At 43.1% G+C, this 14,826-nt stretch overlaps 1 protein-coding gene across 1 annotated transcript in view; it reads right to left on the bottom strand.

The window, feature by feature from the left end:
- The window catches only part of LOC115367508 (zinc fingers and homeoboxes protein 2-like), a 112,225-nt gene extending 101,986 nt beyond the window's left edge, over nucleotides 1-10,239 (bottom strand). Inside the window, exon 1 of the mRNA XM_030063294.1 lies at nucleotides 10,041-10,239. The gene's annotated coding sequence lies outside the window, so the exon portion shown is untranslated. The remainder of the gene's footprint in view (nucleotides 1-10,040) is intronic.
- Between the last annotated feature and the right edge of the window lie 4,587 nt (nucleotides 10,240-14,826).

Below are 14,826 nucleotides of genomic sequence, written 5' to 3'. Positions count from 1 at the left end.
TGGCTTCTCACACACACATTATTTTGGCAAAACACACAGCATGGCAATGAAATGAAGACTGCAGAAGAATTTTTTTAAAAACATAAACAAATAATTTGTGCTCTGCAGGTTATCGCCACCAGCTAAACACTGGTCAAATTTGGTTATGGTTGGTTGCTTTGTCGACTCTACCCGACATGCTGTCAGGGAACCAACTGGCAGTGAAGTCCTTTTTGACATCCGGAAGGGGTTTTCTATTCTGTGGTAAGAAACAGATTTAAAAAGAAAAAAAAAAAAAAGATTTGGCTAGTAAAAGAGCAGGAGGTTGCTGGTGAATTTTGGAAAACCATCTGCTCCTGTGGCCGGTGGGCAAAGAAGTTCACTTCCTGCCATGTTGATGAGTCAGGCAGAGAAATGGCAGGATGGCGCAACACTGTGCCACCAACGCCTAAAAATAGAGCCGCGGTTTACGCCTTGTCCACGCTTTACCAAAACCTGGAATTTTCTCCCACATGAAAAGCGAGGCAGAAACCCCGTTGTGCCTGAATTTTGGCTATTCTTCTACAAGTTTATATCTCCTTTTCCTGACTCTCCTTCCCACTGTACACACTGCTGAACAAAGGCAGACGTGCATCAAAAAAAGAAAAAAAAAATGAGGCAGTAAAAGTAGAAAAGATGCTGTGTTTGATTTTGACATTTTTTTTATGTTGGGTTCCTCCCTTTTCTGTAACTTCTCAACTGTATATGCTGTCTAGTCAAGAAGAAACGCCATAAAAAATAATCATGAGGAAGAAAGGTAATCAGTAATGCAGTAAAGGTGGTAAAAAAAAATACAATTGTGCACTAGTTTCAATCCTCTACTTCTCCTCTGTAGATACTGTATAATAATAAAGCAACACACTTTAAATCAAATGTATATAACACAGTAAAGTAGTAAGAATGCCTTTTGTGCTCAAGCTACTAGTTGTAGAATATTTTTTTAGGTTTACATGCCTCTCTCTCCTTCCAATTCTTCCTCTCCGCTGTCTAGTAAAGCAGAGATCCCTTAAAACAGCTTTAAACAGAAGGCTTTCCTTTTAGGGTTTTGTATAAGATATAGCAGCTTTTTATTGGGTAAGACTCCCTTTGTTTTATTGAGAAAGAAGAAAACGCACTTCCCTTGACTGAGCTGATTTAAATAACTGAAGCAATAATGCCGATGTGCTTATTTTCACTCTTTTTCCAAATTCACATTGTCAACACGCCACGACCGAAGGTGTGCAAACTTGGTGTGAAATATTAATGTGAGTATAGGTAGCAGCAGTGAAAACCAGCGCTCTGCTCCCTGCCTGTTCATGTTTCTGTAGCAGCGGAGGCTTCAGAGGGAGAAAGAGGTCACGATGACAAATATCTGCAGTAATCTGACCGCCCCAAACTCTCTGTAGGGTAAAGGTAGGGGAAAAAAAGTGCCCTGCTGCTTTGAAACACGGCTCACTGCGGGTCAATACACAGGCTGCATTCGTACTATGGGTTACACACACACACACACACATCTATCTATCGATCTGTTAGAGTCAGACCGATACTGGCCTTTAATAAATATCAGATATCAGCCAGTCAGAGTCCTCATGGAGTTTTCTCCTGACCGCAACGGTGGAAAAACAGCCTGCAAAACCTGACATGACATTTCATTTTCTGTGCATGCTTTCGTTTATTTGTTCAACTACGATTCTGGTAAGGTGATCCTTCTTTTGTCGTATCCCCGGGTTTCTCTACAATCAAATGGGTGAAGTGGGTCACACTACCTCTAATACAAAGATGCTAACACTAAAGGTGCTGGGTTTTCCATGGAGAATTTTAGTGTTCCTTCCCAGAGTGGTCCATCTGTCCATCTGCCCATCTGGGCTAAGAGGTACAGTTAAATAATGCTATTTCAATTATTTGTGACAGATACTGAGATTGCTAAATGATTCAGTTTGATGTGAATGATAATTTTGGGATCCTAACTCTCATTTTGACCTAAAACTATTATAATGCTGATGATTTTTGCTGAGCTCTATGCCAAACATGTTTACTTGTACAAATATGTTTTACAGGCCAACACAACACAATACTTCATTCATAATGCTACTTTGTCACATATTTTAAATTGCACCACCTGAAATTTGGAGATTGCACTTGGCTATATTGTCATTTCGATAGTATTTTATTTAGCCTAAGTGTTCACCACTTAAAGATTGCTCAGTCGTCAAAAGGTTGGGAAAAAAAAAGGTTTATGCCGAGTACAAAAACCTGACAAACTGTCCCTGATCAAGGACACTCAACCCAAATGTTGTACATGTCTGACTGAAAACCAGTTAAAATACTGTATTGCAGTAAAATGATCGTTTGCCTCTCGTTATAACTGTACCTGTCCTTGTGAAAATAAACCTTTATGGTGTGCATGACACCAGATGGGAATTTGGAAAATGTCAATTCATTTTAAACCATTATTTACACAGGGTTGACTTGATATGCCTGCTCTTTTTGCCCGGTGCGATCACTCTGCTGCTGGCCAACACACAGCAGCTTCACTGAAGGCAACCGAGGGTTCGGTGCTTTGCTCAAGGGAACCTCAGCAGCACAATGAAGCCTGGTTTGGTTGAAATGATACTAACTGGCCTCAAGATGACCTTTTTTTTTTTTTTTTTAATCCATCTTAACACAATACCTCCATGTAAGTGTGAGATCATTCCTGACTCAGGTAAACCCCTTTTTGTTTTTTTGTTTTTTTAAACCACGGCTAATTCTCGCTAATACTCATCCAGCCATCCAAAAACCACCTTGTCCACAATCCAAAACCTTTATTTCTACTATTTTTCACGTCCATAAAATATACTGGCACATGTTTTAATTTTTCTTTTTTAATTTCTAGGGAAAGGGATCCGATTTAGTCATTCACTCTGCTTCCCCAGCCGGCTCATTTGTTCAGGTTTAGGCATGCATCATCAGCGTATGAGCGGAATGAATCCAGCCGCCTTCGACGCCTCTGCATCTGCAACAGAGGCTCTCATCTGGGACGAGCGAGCCTCAGCCGGAGAGGATCGCATTCGATGTGTGCAGGGTGACGTCGGCCTCAGCCCGGCTATGTTTGAGGGTGAAGGGACGGCGTGAGTCATGTCTGCTGGGCTGTGATTGGTCAGCGGAGTGCCATGGGGGTTGCAGAGGCAGAGGTGAAACAGAGGGCAGCGACACACACGACGCTTCGCTCAGACTAAAAGCCCGTTACCTGACTGTGACTTCCCTCTGTTGTTTTGTTACGTACTGAGAGTTTACACCATAATTCAACCACCGGAGCGTTGAAACACATTTAACCCACCATGGCAGAATTGCAAAAATGCATGGGGCATTACTGAGAAAAACAAACAAAAAAATTCCTTTGTGCATTTCCACAGATCTTTTAAAACGGTATGTGGGTTTTATACTGAAAAAAGCAACATGTTTCTTTGTAAAGCGATTAAATTCAAACACATTATAGTGCTTTGGGTTGCATTAAAAACTGGCACATGTAGCATTTTAACATCAATAAATCATTACCCCATAAATTTCCAATAATTACTCTTAAGAAATGAGACCAAGTATCTAGTAACGTCTATGTTACATTTTCCAATGCTGAGCAGCAGGTGAGATTTGTCATGAAATTGAACTGCACTGCTTCACGGTACATTTAAAAATCAGCAACAATACATTCATTTTAATTTTGGAACACTAGTTTGATTGGTGTAAAAAAAAAAAGAAAAGAAAAGAAAAGAAAAGCCCACCATCAGCCTCTATTAGCATCGACTCTGCATCTCCACAGTTTGTCAGCAGGTGGGATTATCTGCTGTGTTGCTTTATGGCACAAAAACTCGAAGAGAGCGCTGTTCTTCCAGACTGGCCGATGAAAAAAAATCTCTTCCAACATGCTGATCCTCTTCAGAGGACAGGAGGCAACAGGGCTGATGGGAAATGTAGTCTTAATGTAGAAAAACATGCGCGCCAACAACACCACTGCTTTACAGCCATCGAAGGTAGATCTAATTTTATATGCTACATGAAGACAGTGGGAGTTGAAGTGTACCTGAACGCAGCACTCGCTCCTGGCTGACCTCTGTGGTTAAATATGTGCAAGTGTGTTGCCGCGGGTTATGCTAAGTAACTACTTCCTGTTTATACCTTGTGCAAGACGGCGACTGATTGCTCCAAATTAAAACGATTCCTAAATTTAGAGAGACTGGCAGTCTGGGGTCAATTCAGTCAATTTAAAACGGAAATAGAAACTGTGATTCTCTTTCCAAATGACAGAGCGTTCACTCCCAATTAAGCCTTAAACTGTTGGATGTGACAAACCCTCTCATGCCAAAACTTTCTCCTATGCTTAAACCTCTAAAGAAAATAGATTCACTTAAGTTAATTTAGCCCAATCAAGCTTCTGTATAATTACTACACACATTTTTACATATTTACTGGGGTGGTAGTGACATTTTTTGATGGCAGAAGTTTGCGAAACACAGCTGGGGTTATAAACTCCAGCAGAGCATACTATAATTTTAAGAAACCTGTGCTCTCACCAAGGATAAATACAAATAAACCCAAGTAATCTAACAGGATACAGCATTGACACCAGCACAATTACACCGACTGTTCAAAATACTGAGATCACCTTTCTTCCCCTTTTTCAGAGTGTAAGTCTCTGTTGTAGCAAAGCTTTAAAAAAAACGTTCTCATGTGTTTCCTGTCCTTCATCTCCATCTTTCCTACACGACTGAAGTGGATTTAAAAGGTGAAATCAATAGGCAGCTTTCACACCTATTCAGGCTGTTTCGTGGCAAGAGCAGCTGGTCCCGATGTTTTGGAACACAGCGTATAATGTAATTTAATGTAATAAGGTTAGATGAATAATGCTATGCAATTATAACGTTATTATAATAATGGCTTTCGTATTATGAGGACCCAACAGGGTAGTTTGTGTGCAGCTCCCGCTCTGCAGTTTCTCTTGCTGTGGAGGAAGAGAAAAGGCAGAGTGAGGCAGTTAACCCAGCTGGTCGTACACACACACTTTCACCCTCACATTATTACATTTCCAGGGAATTTTTTTACCACGCAAATCCAAAAGGTTCGATGGGCTATGACTGTCCTATCACTGCCGGGCTGTTTGTTATCTGTGTGTTGAATTACAGAAAAAAATACACAGTGTCGGTGTCAGCGAGGGGAAAGAAAGCAGCCTCTTCTTTATTCCTGCATATAAAAATGACTTCTTGGAGACACTTTGTTTTTGCCAGGCAGCGGCGATAAGACACAGCGGTCTGCATTTGAAGCGCTTCGCTCCAAAGTGAGATATCCAAAAAAGTGACACCTACTCTGCCAGATGATTGATGGCATGAAATCTAAACAAATTCTGGTTGCTTCTTTTTCAAAAGGATGTTTGGCGATTTAATTCAAAATGACAAAATGATAGCGCTTTTATAAAGTGGGGCCTCTATATTTTAGGATATTGAATGAGGAGCTTCAGGTAATGATATTTTCCCCCTCTGAAACAGATATGCAGCATTTCCAAATTGAGCTCTGCATTTCTTTAAGTCAGATCCTGCACTGTGCACCGCTCTGTCTTCCTGTGTGTCCTTTCTCTCCTTCAAAATGTGACACACGTACAGTTGCTTTACTGTGTCCGACAGCCTGCATTTTGTGACAATATTCGCCATTTATATCTGACCATGTTCATGCCAAAAACTACAATCATTCAGTGCTTCCCTTTGATTTTTATTCTTGGCACTGTGAAGATGTTCATTTATTTTGTATCATTATTATTTTGCATTTGAGCCAATTCCAGCAAAGATTCTCCCATTGACAACCTGTGTAATACTGACAAATTATACAATAACTGCAATCAATCACATGGCATCAAATCAATTACTGACAACATTTACTAATATCCGGTTTTTAATAAAAGATCAATATCTGCCTGATACATGGACAAACCAATGTTTCATCTAAGTATGACACAGACAGGTATAATAATAAAACCGAAAATATGAAGTAAATGAGACAAATCTCACCAAATTCATGTGTATATGTGGTGTTCTGTGTCATGGTAAGGTCGGGAACCCCCCGTCCCCCTCCACACACACACACACACACACACACACACACACACACACACACACACACACACACACACACACACACACACACACACACACACAGCCTGCTTGTTTCAGCCGACGTGGAACATGGGTTTTGTCCAACAACAGCGCTGTGCAGGTCTGCTGCAGCGTGTGTGAGAGTGTGTGTGTGTGTGTGTGTGTGCATTTCCCCTTGAAGAGCTACAGCCAGGCAGGGCGGACGCTATGAAACATACACACAAACACACACACACACATTACCCTGACCAGCCCATGCACTCTAGTGACTCACCACACACACAGAGGCACAAACACACGCAAAATCACCACCACTCCACTCTCTCTCTCTCTCTCTCTCTCTCTCTCTCTCACACACACACACACACACACACACACACACACACAACCTGACTCGCCCTTTCTCAAACACACACCCACACACACGGCCTCTCGCGCTTTTTCACAGGGGAGCAGTAGCCACACTAAAAAATGTGTGTGTGCTTCACATGCAAGTGTGTGTGTGTGTGTGTGTGTGTGAGTGAAATAAATAGCAGTGTGACAGGGTGAAAAAGAGCCAGCAAAAAGTCTTAATGTGCGTGTGTGATGCAGCTGTCATGCATGCTTTCTGTGCATGTGTGTGAAATAAATAGCAGGTTGACAGAGTGAGAAGGAGCGTGAGTGATGTAGCTGTCGTATAATGTGTGTGTGTGTGTGTGTGTGTGTGTGTGTGTGTGTGTGCTCGCTCCAGCTCATACAGCTGCCATAAACCTCATGACTAAATGCCACTGAGGGCAACACACACCCAGAACAGGGTCTGTTTCAATTGATACAAATAATAAAACATGTGTAACACCCATTTCTGCAATAAAACCAATGATGTGAACAGTATAAACGGGGAAATAAAAGCTTACTACGGCTTGAGGGGTGTGTGTGTGCGTGTGTGTGTGTGTGGTGGGTAGGTAGAGGTGGGGGAGGTTGGAGGGGGGCTGATGGGTCATGTGGCAACACCAAACAGCAAATCACAGCTGCGCTTCCTGGGAAACCGGCGAAATGTGTGTGTGTGAAAGTGTGTCAAAGAAATAGCAGCGTGTCAGAGCGAGAAGGAGCGAGCGAGAGAGAGTGTGTGATGTGACAGTGCGAGCATGTGTGAGTGTGTGTCTCCAATAAATACCAGCGTGGCAGAGGGAGAAGGAGAAGCAGGAGAGTGTGTGAGTGTGTGTGTAAGAGTGTGTGGGCGTTTGTGACAAATAAATAGCAGCGAGAGAGAGAGAGAGAGAGAGAGAGAGAGGGAGAGGGAGAGAGTGCTGTGATTTGGAGACTGGCAGCATGACTGACTGATCCTTGCATCCATATCATAGGATTAAAAACCTTGACACGGCAGCAATACAATAGGGGCAAAATATGAGACAAAAGTCGGTCAATGGAATGGGAAATGTGATTAGGAACCAGAACAGGCGAGATGGAGATAATATTAAAATTTGACACACTTTCAGGAGACGAGCACCGGTTGGGAGAACGTGGCAGGAACATGTACAGCAGCAAGGAAGCGTTCCTGGCGCCAAATGTGCCGTTCCCAAACGTTTTCAGTACAGAAAAAACACTTGAGTGACATAACCAAGCATGTAGTGGAGGGTAAACCCGCCTGAATTCAGTTAAGCCACTTTTTTTTTTCGGCTGGGATGAATCTTTCTGACCTAAATTCTTGCTATGCATCATATTAACTAGAACCAAACTAATTCAACTTGCATGAGGAGAGGGGTCTTTTCAGATCAACACAAAGACCAAATCAACTGTTCATAATGGCTGGCTGGTATAATAATGCCTTATGATGATCACCACATGGAGGTCACAGGTTGCCCACCTATTTATTTACCAGCGCATAACTGGATATAACCGGCTTCCCAGGCGCACCGAATTATTCACCACTTTATGTAACAAGATTTGTATAGGAAATTAGGTCGGCCAGCACAATGAGCAACAACCAAAAATTGCATCAACTTGGAGGGGAAAGTTTTATTATAAGAGGATTCACAAGGTTGCATAACAACACAGGCATATACTGAGAATTCATTCCGATATAGCTGCAACCACAATCTGATTCACATTACCAGCCATCTCAATTTAACTAAAACCATTACTACAACGCAATAACTTTTGTTTTCATCCCCTGAACTGGCATGAACCCTCGACCTGCTCGCATAAACACCAGTCAAACCCTGAAACAGGGAGACAGTCATTTTCCTCACACACAAATCGAAAAAACGATTCCCCGACATACCAGTTTCCATTCAAACCAGATTAACCTGCAACCAATTTGAGATAGAAAACCATGCACACCTACAGTCCATGGCCAAGTGAACCAGATTAAAACCAGTCCACCACTGACAGACTGCTTATCTCCATATATTCCAATTAAGAAAAGCCTAACCAGCTACACATTTAATTTAGACTGCCATACACACCACATAACAATCAATATCCATATAAACGACCAACCGGCAGTCTGTTTCTACATTATTCAAATGAAACGCGCACTCTCGCATACTGATTATTTCTATACACGGCATACCAATTAAAAACCGGCATAACTACACTATTAAACACGCCGATAGCACATTTTCCATATCAACCAGTTCAAAACCAGTGCACCACTCACGAACCGACAGTTTATTTCCATTCAAACCAATGCGAAACCAAACGAAACAACCCCGATTTAACATTTATTTTTTTTAATCCATTAAAAATAATAATAATAATAATAATAATTTCACCATTAAACTGCTCACTCCATTTAAACCAGTTAAAACCAGACAAACCGACGGTCCGTTAAATTCAAACTACAGGAACGTTAACGTACCAACCGCCAGCTCGTGCCTATACAAACCGACCGAAACCGGTTGAAAACAAACCTAATAAAACGGATTTTTATTTCAGTGTCAAGCAGATTTAAAATATCAGACAAACGCAGACTTACACCGCCGGTTAGTTTTGTACATAAAGCGGTTTAAAAGCAGGCTGCCGTTCACCGACAGTGTGTTTCTATACAGCCCCGTTTGGAAGCGGCTTCACCTCAGATGACCCAACCAGCCAGACTGGCTGTCTGCTAGCTAGCCCCGTTTGAAACCGTGCAGCGGCAACAACAACATCTCAACCGACACTACACACACACACACACACCGAACTGTCCGGGGCTCCTGTCGGTGCCCTGTCACGGAAAAAACACCGGGGTTATTTGCTACTTGGCTCGCCGGGGTAACGCTACCTCGTTAGGGGGGAGAGAGAGAGAGAGAAAAGGAGAGGAAGAGAGAGAGGCAGAGGGGGAGAGAGAGACAGCCAAAACAAATGCGTTTCCCGACATGAAAGCATAACATTCAGCCACGTTTCGCTGCTGCTCGGAAAGGCGAGGCTAAAGCTAAAGCATGATGCACTTTAGCTTTATAGTTAGCTTCAGCGGGGGCTGCCCGTCATTAGCAAAGGGGCTAAGTGGCTAAACGCTAGCTCCGCTGGCTAATAAATTTATTATGTGCACACTTTCACCCGGGGAGGAGGAGGACGACGGGGAGAGAGAGAGGGGAGAGAGAGGGGGGGCTGGACGGCAAAAGTTGGCTACCAAAAAACAACGCGAACCGGATGACATTCACTTGTCTGACAACTATCCCCAAATCCATAGTGAGACCGCTTGCATGCCAACTTAAGTTGCCCGACAGCCAGGTGTCTAACTGTTGTGTTATTTGTAGTTTTCTGGTCGCTGGTGATAGCAAGGTGATTCCCACTCAGAGAGCCTGTGATGGAGGGGACGGCGCTAGCAGCAGCCCGGGCAACACAGCCAGGCGGCTAGTCTGGCTGCAACCAAAACCGCTTTAATAACTTCACTTTTGCGGTCACTTTGGTCCAAATTCCGACCCGGGAGTTAATAAATAGTAAGTTTCACATCTGTCCTACCTGTGTGTAGTCTCTCGGCGCAGGCTGCGACCGGCTGGAAGTTGATTTATTCCCAGATCCTAAGTGTGTGGCGGTGCGGGGCGCATATAGCTAGCGCTGGGTACAGTAAAGATTGTAGCATAGCTAACCTAAAGACAACAGTAGAGAGGAGAAAAAAAAAGCCTCCTCGTTGCTCATAGGGGGGATCGACGACAAAAACCACATGATCTTTTACGTCAGCATATATTTGCATAGGATGCCAAATTGTGCCTCGCGTTCAGGTGACGTGAAAATGTAAAGAAAAGTTTTGATAATGCATGGCTGGACGTTGGCGCGGCTCGTGCGGTTGCGGTGCGAGGCGCAGGCATGTTGCAGCCATGCACCGCATGTTCCCCCCGCTGCAGCCCCGATCTGCACAGCTGCACATGCTTTAGCATAACTTGCAGCATGGACGCCCCTAACTAAACACCGCTGTAATATTCCTGTGATACTCATATAGAGACTTACAGTGCGCCGGAGCGTCTCATACGGACTTTATGATGCCATTTTCGTATGGTTATGCTATTTTTTACACATCCGCGACAGATATCACTAAATAACTATTCCTGTGGGACTCGTTTTTTTTTCTTTCTTTTTTTGCGATGATGTATAGCATCCCCTTGGAAATTTATCCTTGGATTATGATAATTATCTGTCATAAAGGTTTTTTTTTTTGCAATCAAAAACTGTTAAAAAGGAAAATATTGCAGTGGTTTACAGGTCTGAAAAGGTGGATATAATACGATGAATATAATGATGGAGAACATATTATAGGCCCGGGTCTGCTTATTGTCTTAAAACACCTGTTTGATCTAAAACTGACCTCAGGAACAGCTGCCTGAATGCGAGCAGCTCTTGTGAAATTCAGAGGAGGGAAATGGGAGAGTGTCTTGTGGTCGGAGGCGGTGGAAGCGGTGCTCTCTGCGGCAGACAGCTGTCCGTACTGCATCAAGTGCGTTTTTGATAAATAGGCTTGTAACTGATCAGATATACTGTATATGAAAAAAACCCCAGTAAAATCCCTACCAACCACTCCGTGAAAAGATGACCGACAGCGACACCTACAGGCGAATCGACGAACTGCACCATGCAACTATATGGTATGCTGTATGGTTTGTTGGCGTGTTTGCCTTCAGGTTCATTTGAGGACAAGCAGCGGACTGTCTGCTGGATTTATTCCTCTGGCTGACCTCCGAGTCCTCTGCGGAAGTGTGTGTGTGTATGTGTGTGTTTGTGGGTGTGAGTGGGTGTGAGTGTGTGTTTCACTGGGAGACAAAAAGCCCCACCCCCCCCCCCCCCCCCCCCCCCCTTTTTTTTTTTTTTTTTTTTTTTTTTTTTTTTTAGAAATTTAAACTGTATTAATGTACAATAGATAATTTATCAAGGTGGTTTAAAAATACAGATAATACAGTCATTTTCATCAGCTAGAGCCACAGAATTTTCTTTTGATCACATACACACACACACATACACATATTTTTGTTATCCCCCACCCCTCCTCCTACAAGGTCAAAGGTCAAGCTGAGGTACAGATCAGCAGCCTGCAGCTGGCAGGGATTCAGTGTTTTGCCCAAGGACACTTCAGCAGGGTTTAAAGGTTGTCAGTTTGAAGAGTAGGAATGGTTTCTGTTTTCCAGGCACTTTCAGATGATCTCCAGCTAACAAATCACAGCCTGACACGGCTGTGGATTGGATTCCTCTCTAAGTAACTGTTAAAATCCCCTCGTGTCAGCCGTTGTTTTAACTGACTCGCCCTGTTGTAGCGCCCTGTTTCCATCCTGTCCACCCAGTTCAATCAAATTCACACTGACTCCTAAAACCAGCTCATTGAGTAAACATGTTTTTTTTTTTTTTTCCCAAAACCGTCACAAAGCACGCTGTCCTCATAACGAGACGTGGCTGGTTGGAGACAAGTTAATGAAAATAATGTGGGACCTTCACAACATGATCGATACTGCAGGCGAGCCATCTCTTCACAGCTCTTTCTGCAACTGGAAGCACTTCCCACTTCCCAGTGTCTCCAGAATGCTCAATCAGGTAATGTTGCCAGGCAAAACCAAAAACTCTAGCCAATAAGCAGACTTTTGGCCAATATTGCTTAGCAACAAAATTTAAAAACTGAACCACTCAAGGCTTAAAATAGTCTTTAAAATAGTAATCAAGAGCCATCAGTGTCACAATTTCTACAGATAAAAAGCTTTGGAAGGGCTGCCCTAAAAAAATTAATTTTCATGCCGTGACACAAGGACTGCCGGTGCAGAAACGGACTGTGCATCTTATATGGGTGTATTTTGTTGTGGATATTAAATGCAAACCCTAGTCTTGATCTTTGACCTTTAAGACATATCAAAAGCAGTTCCTGCTGTTTGCCTTTGCAGGGCAGTATCACACAGTAAACAGAGAGGAGCCTGCCTCGGTGCAAAACCTGCAGAGGGAAAATACTCATCTGCTTCAAAGCCCCGCAAATCATTTATGTCTGTTTTCACTCACGTTCAGTCATTAACCAGGAGGCGATTTGAATTTTTCCATCGCAAAACATGAAAATGAGTGACATACCCTGGGAGAGAATTTGCATATTGTTAGACAAAAAACATGCATGTGAAAAGAGAATGAAGAAGTGCTGGGTTTCTCAGCTCCTACTGTGTTTTAATGAGACGATACAAGGGTGGCTCCAGCAGGTTTCAAAGGCCCACAGGTCACGAAACGCACTCAACACACTCAAATAACTGAAGTAAAAGTAAAAACAACACGTCTGCACTCATGTGGCTGCAGTGAAGGGCTGTTCAAGGATGAGTTCTCTCTTTTTTTGTCTTGTGGAAGGAACATTTGCAGCCGCTGGGCTCCTTCTCTTAATTAATCAAATGAAACCACCAGAAAAGAGGAAACTAAAAGTCATTATTTGGTGTCACAGTTCAGCACGCTGAGTCTGCCTGTCTGAGCCAGGAGCGCTGTGAGTCTGAGGTCCTACTGTTTCTCTAAGGTTGACAGACAGAAACTAGAAAAGCTTTATTTGTATAGAAAGGTTTGGAAAAAGACTCTTCAGCAGGGATGACACATCAGCTGGGCACCGAACACCCAAATTTCCAAGAAAGTCTGGCAGCAAACAAAAAGAGCTCGAGAAACACCCACTCATTCTCCTAAGAATGTGCTTAGAAATGCTTGAAGCACCATAGCAGTGATTTTGGCCAATTTACTTCAATTTCCCCACATGTTACATTGAAACAAACCATTTTTCAAATGACGCAGGGGGGAACTAAGGATTTCACAACATGTAATCAAAATGTTTCAATGTGAATTTTGGGTTGAAACAGCCGCCTTGTAGTGTTCTGCTTCTGCGGCGAACAAAGTCCTCAACAATCACAAACCACACGGCTGATAACCGGCTGTGGAAAGCAAAATGTTTCCCTGGGGACTATTTTTCCTGGCGGAGGGACGGTTTCAACTTTGCCCTCAATTTCAAGAAGTCGTGAAAACACAACAGTGCTGCTGCTTTTAGGAAAACTAATGTGGAGGACTTTGTTATGGTGATGGAGTGCTGGTGTGAAGAAAGTCTGAAGTCTCTCAATGTCTCTCAAATTTCATTCATTTTGAAGATATTAGGCTGAACATGCAGAATCACTGGTGTGGTCCTGTAAGTTAAGGCATTAGTTGAGAGATGGTTAAGTTCAGGGTAAAGATCACAGTATGAGGTCTTCAGACTGCCGCTGGCTACAGTTCATTTCATCCTAATTCACTTCAAATGTTTACTACACCATAAAAAACATAGGAGTGAACAGCTTTAAGTCACAAATCAGAGCAAAATACAATGTTTTTGTACAATCAGAGGGCACCACATCATTGGATCATCATTTGCTGTGTGGATGAATGAGTCCCTGGTTGTTTGACACTCAGATAGACAATAAATCATGATAAATATGATACAAAGCCCGTGGAAGTGCAGCATGAAACAGGCCTGTGTGAGTCAGACCACAGCCAACACCTCAGTGAGGCGGGTTAGACCGTCCAAAGCTGCACACAGACGGCTTCAGCTCAGATCATCTTGTGATAAGGAGACAAGGGCAGCTGATAATTTGTCAAAATGTCTATTGTAATATACAAATAATATTTCAAAATGGTCTCCTACTGAGATTTTCCAGCAAATTTCAGCTATGAAGGCTAAAAAGCCTCATCCAGGCAAAAACACCAAAAACAAAGCAGCTTTATTATCCCAGTGTTTGGCATGGAAACATATAAGCTCGTCACTTGTTTGTGTTGGATCTCAGCTCTAATTATCTAATAACTTTACGCCTCCTCGTTGTGAAAATCTGGCTGTGTTTGTGTCAGTCAGGTTTAGGGTTATCGTCAGTGGTGGGGGGGAGCGGCGTCAGAGATGTGTAGGAGGAGATTAGCTCTATCCGTGTGGCTGCAGTTTCTACTGGTTGCCAATAGAGGTCGATAAAGGTCACGGGACGCTTTCATGTCCCTTTAAAGCGTCCGTCTTTTCAGTTCCTGTCCTCCTGCTCGGCGTGTTTGAAAACTCCAGTGCATTTAGCAGAGGAAATCCGCTTACATGGAGTAAAACCAAAGCACAACACCTGGGAAACGTCCAGTGATGCTCACCTGCCTTTGATTCTTAAAGGTGCACTTGGCAGAAATTGCAAAGGGTTGGTTCGCTTCCCAGAAACACGGCTCCGTCCCTGCAGCTTTACCGGGGTGAGGTTTGGACTGAGCTGAAATCAGTGTCACCTCTCAGAAGTGATTGAATTATCCAGTGCGGAAGCCTCCCCTT

Source organism: Myripristis murdjan, chromosome 11, assembly GCF_902150065.1.
Source record: "Myripristis murdjan chromosome 11, fMyrMur1.1, whole genome shotgun sequence".
Taxonomy (NCBI): Eukaryota; Metazoa; Chordata; class Actinopteri; order Holocentriformes; family Holocentridae; genus Myripristis; species Myripristis murdjan.
Note: the sequence above shows the minus strand (reverse complement) of the source record. Positions and strands in the feature narration are given on the sequence as shown.